This window comes from Vulpes vulpes, chromosome 1 (assembly GCF_048418805.1).
Source record: "Vulpes vulpes isolate BD-2025 chromosome 1, VulVul3, whole genome shotgun sequence".
In the NCBI taxonomy this organism is placed as follows: domain Eukaryota; kingdom Metazoa; phylum Chordata; class Mammalia; order Carnivora; family Canidae; genus Vulpes; species Vulpes vulpes.
The window spans coordinates 27,248,500-27,260,858 of NC_132780.1; the positions used below are offsets into that span (position 1 = coordinate 27,248,500).

Consider the following 12,359-nt stretch of genomic DNA (forward strand, 5'->3'; position numbering starts at 1 on the left):
TAGGAGATGATTCTCTTTTGTGTTCTATGAAAAGTCTGATGTAGACTGGTCAAAATCAGCCGATGTGACCCTCAACAATCCCTGTTAATGTTATACTTTCTATTCAACTGGGACCATGGAGTCTTGCAAGTCCATAGAGCTTACACCCATTCATCCTATCATTTCATTCATAGTTATTCTCCAGGAATGAGGATTTTGTAGAAGTTAAAGAAAGAACGGTGATGAAACAGGGGCCACAAAACACATCCATTCCCTGAGCTGAACAGCATATAACTCAAGCCCTGCTTGGTGAAATGGATGCATACCAGAACAGTCTGCTGGAGGACATGACCTCCTGCTCAAGAGAGCTTCCTGGTTTTGTTGAAAACAATCCTCACCTTGGCTCACCAACTAACACTGCACCTAAGACTCAGCCTATAGGTTGACATCACAAGCCATCCACCCTAGGAACCTCATGTAAGTGGGCCCATACAGTGCTCATCCTTCTGTGTCTGATATATCGCACTAAGCATATTGTCCTCTGGGTTCGTCTGGTTGTAGGGAGTCAGCATTTCCTCCCTTCATGAGGCTGAATAATATTCCATTGTATAAATACCAAGTTTTATATATTCACTGACCCGGTAATGGTCACTTGGGTTGCTTCTACCTTTCAGCTATTAAGAATAATGCTGCCATGCATGTGGGAACAAATATCTCTGAGACTCTACTTTCTGTCCTTTTGGGTAGATATCCAGAGACAGAGTTGTTAGATCATACAGAAAAATCTGTATTTAATTTTCCTGAAGAATAGCCGCACTTTTTGCTACTAGCTGCTCATTTTACATTCTTATCAACAGGGCACAAGGATTCTAATTCCACATTCTCACTGATAAGCATTCTTCTCTGTAGTATTTTATTTGCGGGGCGGGGGGTGGGGGGGAAGGGGAGGAAGAGGAGGGTTTGATGGTAACCTTCTTGATGGGTGTGAAGTGGTATCTCACTGTGGTTTATGATTTCCCTAAGAACTAGTCACACTGAACTTCTTTTCACTTGCTTATTGGCCATTTGTGTATTTTTTTTCCAGAAAAAAACATCTATTTAAGTCCTTTGCCCATATTCTAATTGGGTTGCTTTTTGGAGATGATTATAGGGGTTCTGTATATATTCTGGATAGTAATCACTTATTGGATATATGATCTGCAAATATTTCTTCCCGTTCTGTGGATTGCCTTTTTCCTCTGTCCTTTAAAGCACGAAAAGTTTTTAATTTTGATGAAATCCATTTTTTTTTCTTATATTGCCTGTGCTTTTGGTGTAATATCCAAGAAATCATTGCCAAATCCAAGGTCACAAAGTTCTTCTACTGTTTTCTTCTAAGATATTTTTATAGTTTCAATTCCTACATTTAAGGTCTTTGGTCCTTTTTTTAAAAAATTATTTATTTGTTTATTTATTTATTTATTTATTTATTTATTTATTTATTTATTTATTCATGAGAGACACACAGAGAGAGAGAGGCAGAGACAAAGGCAGAGGGAGAAGCAGGCTCCCCACAGGGAGCCTGATGTGGGATTCGATCCCAGGACCTGGGATCACACTCTGAGTGGAAGGCAGGTGCTCAAGTGCTGAGCCACCCAGGTGCCCCTCTTTGATCCATTTCAAACTAATTTTTATTTATGGTGTAAGGTAAGGGTCCAACTTCATTCTTTCACATGTGGAAGTCAGTTTTCCTAACACCATTTGTTGAAAGGGGCATTCCTGAATAGTCACACTAATACGTTATTTAAGTCGCTCATTCCTACTGAAATTTTATCTTTAGGAAACCTGTCTGGTGACAAATCATCTGGCCTGTTTTTCTGTGCTGCAACCAGTCTGCAGAAATCAAAGTTCGACAGAACTAGAGGTAACTGCCTCCCTACTCCCTCAGTCATATAAAATTTGTGATTTTCAAGTTTATAAAAATGATGTGACCTGTTCAGTTTGCCTTCCTCAATTAACACTGATAGTGTGAGCAAGAGCCATACAAATGGAAGTTACTAAACCACAGGGCATCACAATACAAAAAACTAGATACAATTGATGAGGAATCTAAGATTTCCACCAGTATCTCACAAATAGTAACCCTAAATAGAAAATGCCTTTTTTAAAGGTTTTTTCTTTCATTTATTTATTCATGAGAGACACACAGAGAGGCAGAGACACAGACAGAGGGAGAAGCAGGCTCCCTATAGGGAGCCTGATGTGGGACTCGATCCCAGGACCCCAGGATCACGACCTGAGGCCAAGGCAGGTGCTCAACCTCTGAGCCACCCAGGTGTCCCAACAGAAAATATTTTTATGTCAACATTCTACTCCAGCTTGGAAGTGCTTCTGTTTGTGAATAGCAATTTTCCATTATAAAACGAAACAAAACACGAGTGCCTGTTAGGAGAGTCAAGGCTTGGTGTAGCACCGACCCCATCCTGCAACCAGAGAGACAAGAAGCGCTGTCAAGACCTGATGTGAGGGAAAAGGCGTCCGATTTCAGTTCCAAATGCAAAGAGGAGTATTAGAGAGAATTTACTTCAGTTCATCTTTCATTAATTCTTTCTGAATATTCAATTCCACTATCAGTTTAGCCTTAAGTAAAAACAAAGACACCATGTCCAATTTGTCCGCTGCTTCTTATACCAGGCTCACCCACTAGATCACACAACCTGCTTACTTCCCATAGGACTGGAGTTTAGGATGATAAAATGCCACCTCTCCATACAGCTTTGAGGACTGACAAGACTAAACAGTGGGACCAAACCTGAGGTGGTCCCCAGCAGAATGCAACCTGTTCCGCTCTGGCAGCAGCCCTAATGCATCAAGATCTCAGAGTTCTGCCAGCCTCTCCCCAGAGCTTACACTACTGTCTGTCCCAAGAGCTTCCGACCTGGAACCCTGACTCCTGGTCATGCCCTGCTCTGAGGCTCAGAGAGTTTTAACAGTTTGCCCAAAGTCAGAAAGTTAGGTTGCAGACACAGGATTCAAACTTACCTCTGATTCTTATCTACTATGTGTTAAGAAAATACAAAGAGCGACTTATGAAAAGAACTGATGGCTTCTTGTAGAAAATAAGAGGTGTGTGTATGGTATGCATCAGTATGTAATAATGTAAGCAGGCATACACATACCGAACCTGCCTAGAAAGTTGTCTCTGTGGAGTCAGATGATAGCTCTTTTTTTTTTTTTTTATTCTGCCTTCCTGTGTTTCCAAAAAAATCTGCAATGTATAGGTAATATGATACTGTAATAGCGTCATTTCCAACATGATAACACAATGTTCACACATTCAACAAGTACTTATTGCGGCTTCCTGCCCCAGGCACATAGATACGGTTGTGTAATAAACAGCCCCTCCCCCCCACCTGTCTGGATCTTACGCTCTCATAGAGAAGCCCACAACGAGCCAACGAAGACATATTTCAGGCAGCAGAACAGTAGAGAGTGTCGGGGTGTGGAGTGTACACAGCACAGACAGGATGGCCAGGGAGGGGCTCTCAGGAGGTGACACTAGAGCTGAGACCAGGAGAAAGCAGGGAGTGCCCCAGTGCTCAGGTCTTGTGGAGACTATGTCTGATTCATGGAGGAACACAGGGAGACCGGAGTGACTAGAGCACAGAGCAGGGATATGCAGGTGGCAGCAAACACAGCCCAAGAGGAGCAGGGCCAGATACTGTGGGCCCCCTGCACGGCCCTAGGGTTTACTGAGGGTGACAGGAAGCCACTGAGCATCTGACAGCAACCTCAGAAAGGAGTGGTGTGGGATCATCATTCTATAGTGAAGATTTGGGTTTGAAGACCAGCTATAGTCATGATGAGCCAAGAAGACAAAGGTAGGTAGGCTCACACTATGTGTAGGAGGGTCCCAACAGATTTGGAAAGAAATTTCAAAACAAGGTCCCAATTTGCTTTCAGTAGTATCTATCATGTTTTGGCTGCCTTCATTAAAATCTTGGTCTTGCTTCTGGAGACCCCCTACTGGTAGGTGGCCTGGGATAGTCAGTAGATCTTCCAATGGAGGCCAAGGGGCCAGACCCTCCTTCTCTCAGCCCTAGCCCAGCTGGGCAGGCAACCAAGAGGTCTGGTCCATGGGATGTGATTTCTCAGGACCAGGCGTCCTGAATGGGTGACCTTGTGACAACGCAGGGGCAGGGGGATGTGCAGACCCGATGATCCTTGTGTTTATACTGTGATCCTGGCCATGCTCTGCCAGCCAGTGCGGGCTATCTCATTCCAGGGCTCCTAGGTTCCACTTTGTGTTCTAAGCCCTGTTGTCTACCCATCTATTAATTCTGGAAACCTGACAATAAATTTCCTTTTCTTTTAGGATAGTCTGAGTCAATTTCTATTGGATGTTTTCTATGTCATGAAGGACACAAACAATGTAACTAGTAGTTTTGTCTTTGTCTTTCTCAAAAATAGATGAAGCCAAATGGGAGTGTATCTATTGTATTTTTTTGCAAATAAAATCCATGTGTTCAATCTCTTAATTTATTGGTTTAGTGACCTACTGTGTGCCAGATGCTGTCCTGGGTGCTAAACACACAGTAGTAAACCAGATAGATTCTCCAATCTTAAAAAGCTCATTACATCTTAGAGGCAGAGAGGAAAGAGGAAGAGCAATTAACAAGCGCAGGAACAAGACAGAACAAGTGCCATGGAGAGAATTTAAGGCAGAGGAACAGGCTGTGAGATAACCGCTATATGTCTGATTTAGATTGAGTGGCTGGGGAAGCCTGGTGGATAAATGTGAAACCTGTGCCTGAATGCTAACAAGGCAGCCACACGAAGATGGGTGAGGACACCAGCTAGTGAAGGCTTACAGTGAAACCTGGCTCAGCATATTTGGGAAGGAGATTACTGTAGGAACACAGGGGGAAGGAATGTGAGGGGAGTATGTGAAGGGAGTGGGACAGGCAGGTTCAGATCACACAAACGCAGTGCAGTTTCCATCTTACTCTACGGCTGACGCTGGAGGTTTCTGAGCATAAGGTGGCATAATTCGATTTGTGTTTTAAGATATCCTTTGTAAGCCTGGCAGAGAACACGTTACAGGGGTGCCCAGCAGGAGGCTACTGGTGTCATCCAAGTGCCATATGATGGTGGCTGGAATGGAAGTAGGGTAGCACACAGTGGGGGGGTCAGGGAGGGGAATTTGGTGTAACTGTCCAAAACTAGTGAAAAAGATATGAGGAGAATGGGAAATTAATCCATAAACCAGTTTTCTGACTAGAGCACAGGAGTGGTAGGGGCACTGTTCTCTGACATGGGGAAGACAGGAGGCAATGGGCTGTACTCAGGCTATGTTAAGCTCCACACAGAAGTGGAGCAGGCAAGGATGTGACCGGATATGCTGTCTAATGCTTATTCATGATGACCATCACACGCATGGCATTCAGAGCCAAGGGCCTGCATGAGACCACCTTGGGACACTGGTTAGAATAGAAAGGAGCAGAGAGACTCAACGAGACCCTGGGAAGTGCCCAGTTGCGTGAGTGAGGTGGAATAAATGCAGGAAGGTGGTGCTCAGCCACAGCCAATCACTCCTGGGCATCTGCCCCCTACTGCTCACTCCAGTCTTCTTCTAGGAAGCCTGCAAGGATCTTCTGGGAGAGTCTATCCTCACAGGAATCAAGGCATCCAGGAATAAAGAGGTGTTTTCCTAGGTGTGACCACATCCACACATGACCCCTGGAGCAAGGACAGCCACCTCATGACCATGATGGAAGCAGCAAGGACAGAGTCTTCCAAATAAAGATGGCACAGCACAAAGACTTCACTGGGCTGCCCAACTCAGCAGTCCCCAAACTGCCTTACTTGGAGACTTTCTGTGATTACTTGGCACTTTCTTAGAGTTCCAGCTCCTGAAGTAGGGTTTTCTGTTATTAGTACCAACAATGTCTGTGAGTGTAGATGGACCAAGGAAAGTGAGCTGAATACATATTTTGGGGAGTGGGAAGTAAACATGCGAGGGAAGTGTGGGGGAATTGCTGGGCAAAGCAGATGACATATCCAAGATCTGTGGTCACAAGACGAGTTAGCATGGTCATCTGCTCCTTCCCAGCAACTGGTGGCCATCTGGGTGCAGGCACAGCAAAGGCAGAGATAAGCTGGACAAGTACACAGAGAGGGAGGCAGAAAAGGAAGAGCAAGAGGGGACACTGACCGAGGAGACCCCAGGCAATGACATTATGTGAGCAGTCCTGAGCGTTTCCTGTCTGTGAACTAACTCATGTTGGCCTCCCGACTTCCCTGTGAGGCTGGTGTGAAGGGAGATAAGGTTCCTTGTAAGGAAGTCATTCTGACGAAGGACCATGAGACCAAGGCTGGGTGCCAGAGCAGGGATGTGCTGAGATGAAAAGGGCCACAGATACAGTGATTTGGTGAGGTCCAAGGAGGCCTGGACAGCGGGGATGCTGTAGACCCACACACAGAAAATCTCAATAAGGAACGCAGCTGGTGGTGATGGCATGGAAGTCACGGGTATGACCCTGGTGGTGCGGGACGGGAAGGAGAATAAGACATGAGTGGCTGCAATCACGGACCCAGAACTGATACTCACTCTGGGGATAGGAGGGGGTAATGTACACAAGATGCCGATTATCACAACTCCTGAAACAGGCTTTCTTTGTTTTAAAACCTGTGGAATAGCAAACACTGGGATACTGGAAACCTACTACTCTAAATCGGAAAAATTGTAATACTTCCTTGGTCCTTTCAAAAGCACCAACTCATTTCCCCAACTATTAATAAAAGAGCTGGAAAAACTCTCTTAAACTGCCAGGTAACAACAGTTGACCACAATTTCTGCATAGTATTTAGCATTTCTAAATACCAATTACCTAATTATTTAACACATATTGAATTCACTGAGGGAGTATGTTTGGTTGCAGAAAACAAATCCATCAAGTATGAATTATATTTCCTCCCTCATGCCATTAAACATATGATGAAAATAAAGAATTTTAGAACTGTCAGAGGGCTCATTCACGTCCAAATCTAACATGCTCTTGGCACTCACATTCTGGAAGCAGGTAGCTCTGAACCACTGTCAGAAGCCAGGGACAAAACAAAAACAAAAACAAAAACAGGATGCAAATACTTAAAATGGATGTCTGTCGTTTTTGCTTGAAATCTATCAATAACAAAAATGAGTTTGTAACTGCAGTTTTTCCATGGTTGATTCTTTTCCTTCATTTACTAATTTTCAGGATTAACTATGTGGCTCCCTAGAATCTGTCAAAGGTGACAAGTTTCTAGTCTCTGAGAACCTTCACAGGCTTACAGATTTTCACATTATCTGATGGATGCATTAGCATGCACCAGGTTCATCTGTACTGAGGTTCCAACTGGACCATCTTTGGCCAGTGGGAACAGACTCAGACTGCCTCTAGCGACCTTCTGATATGACCTTAATAGTCTCTGATAACTTCTCATTGCCCTAGGATCACAAAATGTTCCAAGCTCATCTAGTACATCTCCTCCCCAGACCTTGAATGGGCCACTTTCCCCGAGCCCTGGTTCCTTTCCACAGGGTGGCATTTAATCCAGCATCCGTACAAGAGCCATGACTTCGGATGCATATCGAAGATGTAGGGCCTTTCCCAAAAGTCATATTCTCTCAGTGATTCTGGGCTGAGTTTCGAGGCTCCGTTCTTCTAAAAGATGATGAGCATGGAGGTCGAGTGCCAACAAAATGCATGTGGGGAACAAGTCTTTAAATCCAGCCTCTTTCACGGGACCTACAATTTTATTACTCTGATTTGACCACTTCCTTGAAACCTTTGAAGTCAACCACAAAATTTAGGAGAATTTTCTCAAGGCTGCATCAAGATCACAAACGGCAAAGAAATCAGAGCACAAGCTCTTGTCTTCCTCCTTTGCTGTCCTTGACCTGCATACTCTGGCCTCCAGGTTATCTCCTGGTTCAAAAAGGCTGAAGTCTTGTCATCATGTGTGCAAACTAAGGAGAAGGAAAGGCAAGAGTGCTGTGCTTTCAGAGGCACTGGTTAAGCCCTAGCCAACACCTCTGCTGCCACCTCACTGGGTAGAACTTGGTCACGTGGTTGCAGGTGGCGGGAAAGGTTACTGTCTTGTCTTGTTCAGGTGTTTTGCCATAAATAGGGAATGAACCTGGACTCTTATCACTAAGGGAAAATGGAGACAAGTAAGCAATGAGCAGTTGCTACCCAGCTTGGTGAAACTGTATAAATCATGTAACAAAATGTTCTCATGTTTACTTACCATGTGGATAGAATGAAAATATATTTGAAATTTTATGTTCCTGTTAAAAATTTCCCAGGATTTAACATCTGTTATTTTAAGAAGGCATCAAGGATTGTTCTACGTAATCTCTCCTCAGATTATGCCACTTAAACTTACTTTAAAGTAGCAACTTTAGATGAGCAATAGCTTAAACACAGCAAGCTTGTTTTTGCCAGCAAAGGGAAGAGGTCAAGATTTTCACATTATTTGGCGATGTCCCCCACTGCTCTGTATTCCTCACAGCCTCGTGGGCTTGCTGGCCCAACCTGGGACTCCCAGACTAAAGTCCTAAACTGAAAGTCTAAAATAAACCAAATACAGATGTTACCTTCCTTTTGTTATATTGACATTATCTAAACAGTTTAAAGCAAGCTTTATTTGACAATGCACAATCAGTTATAATGTAATATATAAATAACTGCCACAGCTTATGGATCACAAATTATGTTTCAGTAACATTTACAAGGTAGAAAATGCCATATTCTCTGTTTCTGTTTTTTAAGCTTCTTTTTTAGCCTTTACCTTTTCCCTTCTTTTACAACTTCATGAAAAAAGAAGCCACAGTAATACAGAGAACACTGCTAACAAATACACCAAGTTGAAAAGTTATGTAGCTACCACATTAATGACATCTGCTGCCATAATGAGAAAGGATCTCTGACTTCTAGAACTGAGTATCGCTTTTGAATTATGTCTAAATCCCCTCTCATAAATAGAAAGCCAATTAAAGTTACTTTTTCCTTGAATTGTGGAAGGAAAATGTTAGTTTTGGATTATAATGCCTGTTGCAACTGATCACTGTGAAACTGTCACAAGGCTTTAGGCAAGAGCTTTCTTGATAGATCTGGCCTAGATGTTTACAAAACCAACTTCCTTTTGTTTTTATAATGAAACATCAAGGTCAAAGAGGAATGCGCAATGTGAACAAACATGGCGTGTTTACTGGTCTCATGATAGATCATGTCACAATCATACAAAAACCATAAAAATATTTATCCTTCAATTTGTGACCAATGCTTGAAGTGTTGTAATACTTTCTGTTCCCCGAGGATTTTTAGCATGTTGTAAAGTAGTGAGAGAAAACACACATGGGCACACAGAAAGAAATAACACAGGGATGAGTGGGAAGAAAAACCTACCCAGCTAAACTCCAGTAGAATCTAACAGAAATACATCAGTTTGAGCTCTATGTGGTATATTCTAAAGGAGCCTTGTTAATAAAAGCTAAAAAATTTTCAGAATTGGGGCAGAGGAAAAAAGGTTAGACATCAAAAATATTTTTTCCAGAGCAAATTAAGCTGCCAAAAAAAAAAAAAAAAATCAAAACCTTTGTGACTTAGTTTTCATTAAAATGTACTCTAGAAAGCTTTCTTGACCAGTCTCCCATTCACTGTCAGAGGAATAAGTATGCAAAGGTTTTATTCATTAAGAAAAAAAAAATGTATTTCCTTTAAAATATTTATGTATAATTTCTACAACAAATACTTGAAGCCCTGTTATATTTATTTGACTTTTGAAAAAAGAGACTGTTATATACCAGATGAAATACAAAATCATAGTTTTTAAAACCACTGTGAAGACTGCCAGGGTAGACGTGTGCCTATTCCGGGCCGCCCCGTGTCCTCCACCATACTGCCCCACATTGCCCTCCGCCACCCTTTGGAGCTTCAGGGGCTCTGCACTCAGTGGCCCGAGGACTGCCAGATGCTTCCGCCGGGACCTCTCTCCCGCCCCAGCACAGACAAGCCACAGGCAGATGACACTCTCCTACAGTCTGAATCATGCACGGAGCGAGGGCAGAATTAAGGGAGCAGTTAGCTTCACCAACTCAAGCATCGGATTTTAGGCAAGTCTGGCTAATGCCGTGCTGCCACACAAAACGTTCTGTGATGGGGGAAAAGGTGTGCGTGTGAGCCATCCAATACAGGAGTCATTAGCCACAGAGTGCTGCCCTGCACTTGAAACGTGCTGAGTGTGGCTCATGTTTTCACCTTAGTTCATCTTAATCAATTTAAACAGACATGTGGTCTGTAGCCACAGCACTGGACCGCGCAGGTCAGTCTCCTGTCCCTTCAGCCTCCTGTGAGCTCCTTTTTGGCTGCAATGTTTGTTTCTGTTGCAAAACCAAAGAAACTCTGATAAGATCTACAGTTCATTTTAACATGTACAGCACCTTAATCCATAAGCAGCTAAGGTGCACGACCTACCCCTAGCTCATCTATCCAGCAGGAAAGTGCTTTGCACAAAGGGAGAAGGAGGCAGTGCATGTTCTACAGTCTGTATAACCTTTGTCATGCCCACATGAGAAGGGAGAACGTCAGAAACCATACAGTTCGCCTGTTCTTACACTACCGTGGAGGCCACAGCCCTATGCTGTGTCTAGGTTGCCTCTTGGCTGCTTGCCTCTGCATCTCCGCCCCATGAGCCACTCCATAGGGCTGCCTCTTGACCTGGCAAGTGGCTCCCTACGGTGAGCAATGTACCAACACAGACCTGGGAGTGATTTCCCCTGTCTCCTGCCACATTCTTTTGGCAGTCTGTATGCCCAGGCCTCATGAGGGAAGGGGCCCCACATGGTGTGGACGTTGAGAGCCTGCCAAGCACAAAGACTGGGTAGTGGACAGCCCATGCTCTAAAAGCCATCTCTTCTTCTGCTCACCTGTACTTTACCGAAAGCAGTTTTTCCACGGCACATTCACATGGTATTTTCCAAAACTTCAAAATCATCCTCCAGACTTTCAAAATTAAGGAAGAGATGAACAGAACATGTTAACCATTATCTTTAAAAAGTAACAGGGGAAGATGGGGAGAGTATAATACAGAAGATGTTCTTTCTGCAAAGCTCATCCTATGAAAAACACAGTCTTTGTCAACTATCACATCAGTGGTGCTTCTAGCCTTCCTAAAATGTATTAATTTAACTATAACAATAAAGAGTGGACCCTTTGGTGCTTCATAAAAACTGGACCCAACTCTTCCATTAAATGAGGGGTCTAGGAAAGGACTAAAGACACACGTGAAGACTTATCGATACGCACATATTTTCTCCCTGGATATCACAGACATCTGGATAAGCACAGTCACTGTAAGGTATTATTGATAAATGAAACAATACACACAAACATGTGACAAAATGACTAAACAGTGGAGTGGACATGAAGATCTGAATACTCTTTTTCCTTATCAAAAGCAGGTCACATGATAAAAAAATTTGAAGATTCTGGCACAGCAGAGCCATTATTAATAGATAAATAGCAACCATTATGTACTATGTCATTTAACACCCTATTTCTTATACTTTTTGCGTGAATGCTTTGGGGCTGCTTACTATCATTAGTCCTCATTTCACACATCAGAGGATCAAAGGCTCAAAGAGGTCACCCGTGCCCATCAGATAAACCAGGGGGTGAAGGAGGGAAGTCTGATTCTGCAGCCCACCTGCTTCTCCTAACAGCAAGCCACCTCCCTCTAGAAGACAGAAGAGACATGGCTTCCCAAACAGTTACCCTTCTGTTGGTAGAACGAAGTCTTAGTGGGAGTTAGCGTAGGAACAAAACTGGAACAAAGGATAGATGGATTATCAGTATCAGGGCAGTGCACAATGGCAGAAAGCTTCACAAGAGCACACAGTGGTCAATTCCTACGGGCAACATGTTGTTGCAGAGAAATGTATTTCAATGCAATGTCCACAAGACAGAAGACCCGCACACTCGTGTCCACCTCCCATTCGGGGGGCAGATCTTCCTCCCCCTCACTCTCTGTGGCTGATGCAGGCCTGCCTCTACTTCATCCTATGGTTCTTAGGGCTCCTAATGCAGGAAAAGGCCAGAGGCGCAGAAGAGGTAGAGCCGAAGACCAGGCGCACCCCCACCCCCCACCACTCCCAGGAGGATGCGGGCCAGGGTGGCCAGCTCACTTTTTTTTGTTTCGACTGTGAACAGAAAACAAAGAGCAAAATGAGCAAAATAAAATGAGCATGGCATTTCACAGTGGCTGAAACTACAAAGATGAACTAATCAGCATTGCTCCTGATTGGGACAAGTGCCAACTAGCCGGTGAAATGACAGTATGAGGCTCTGTTATTTAGG

The 12,359-nt window shown here is 43.7% G+C and overlaps 1 protein-coding gene across 3 annotated transcripts in view; it reads right to left on the reverse strand.

Moving 5' to 3' along the window:
- The window catches only part of AUH (AU RNA binding methylglutaconyl-CoA hydratase), a 158,409-nt gene that overhangs the window by 11,547 nt on the left and 134,503 nt on the right, over positions 1-12,359 (reverse strand). The window contains exon 7 of one of the 3 annotated variants that reach the window (XR_012002123.1): positions 10,931-11,006. The exons of the other annotated variants lie outside the window; for them this stretch is intronic. The gene's annotated coding sequence lies outside the window, so the exon portion shown is untranslated. The remainder of the gene's footprint in view (positions 1-10,930; positions 11,007-12,359) is intronic. 3 annotated transcript variants of the gene reach the window in all.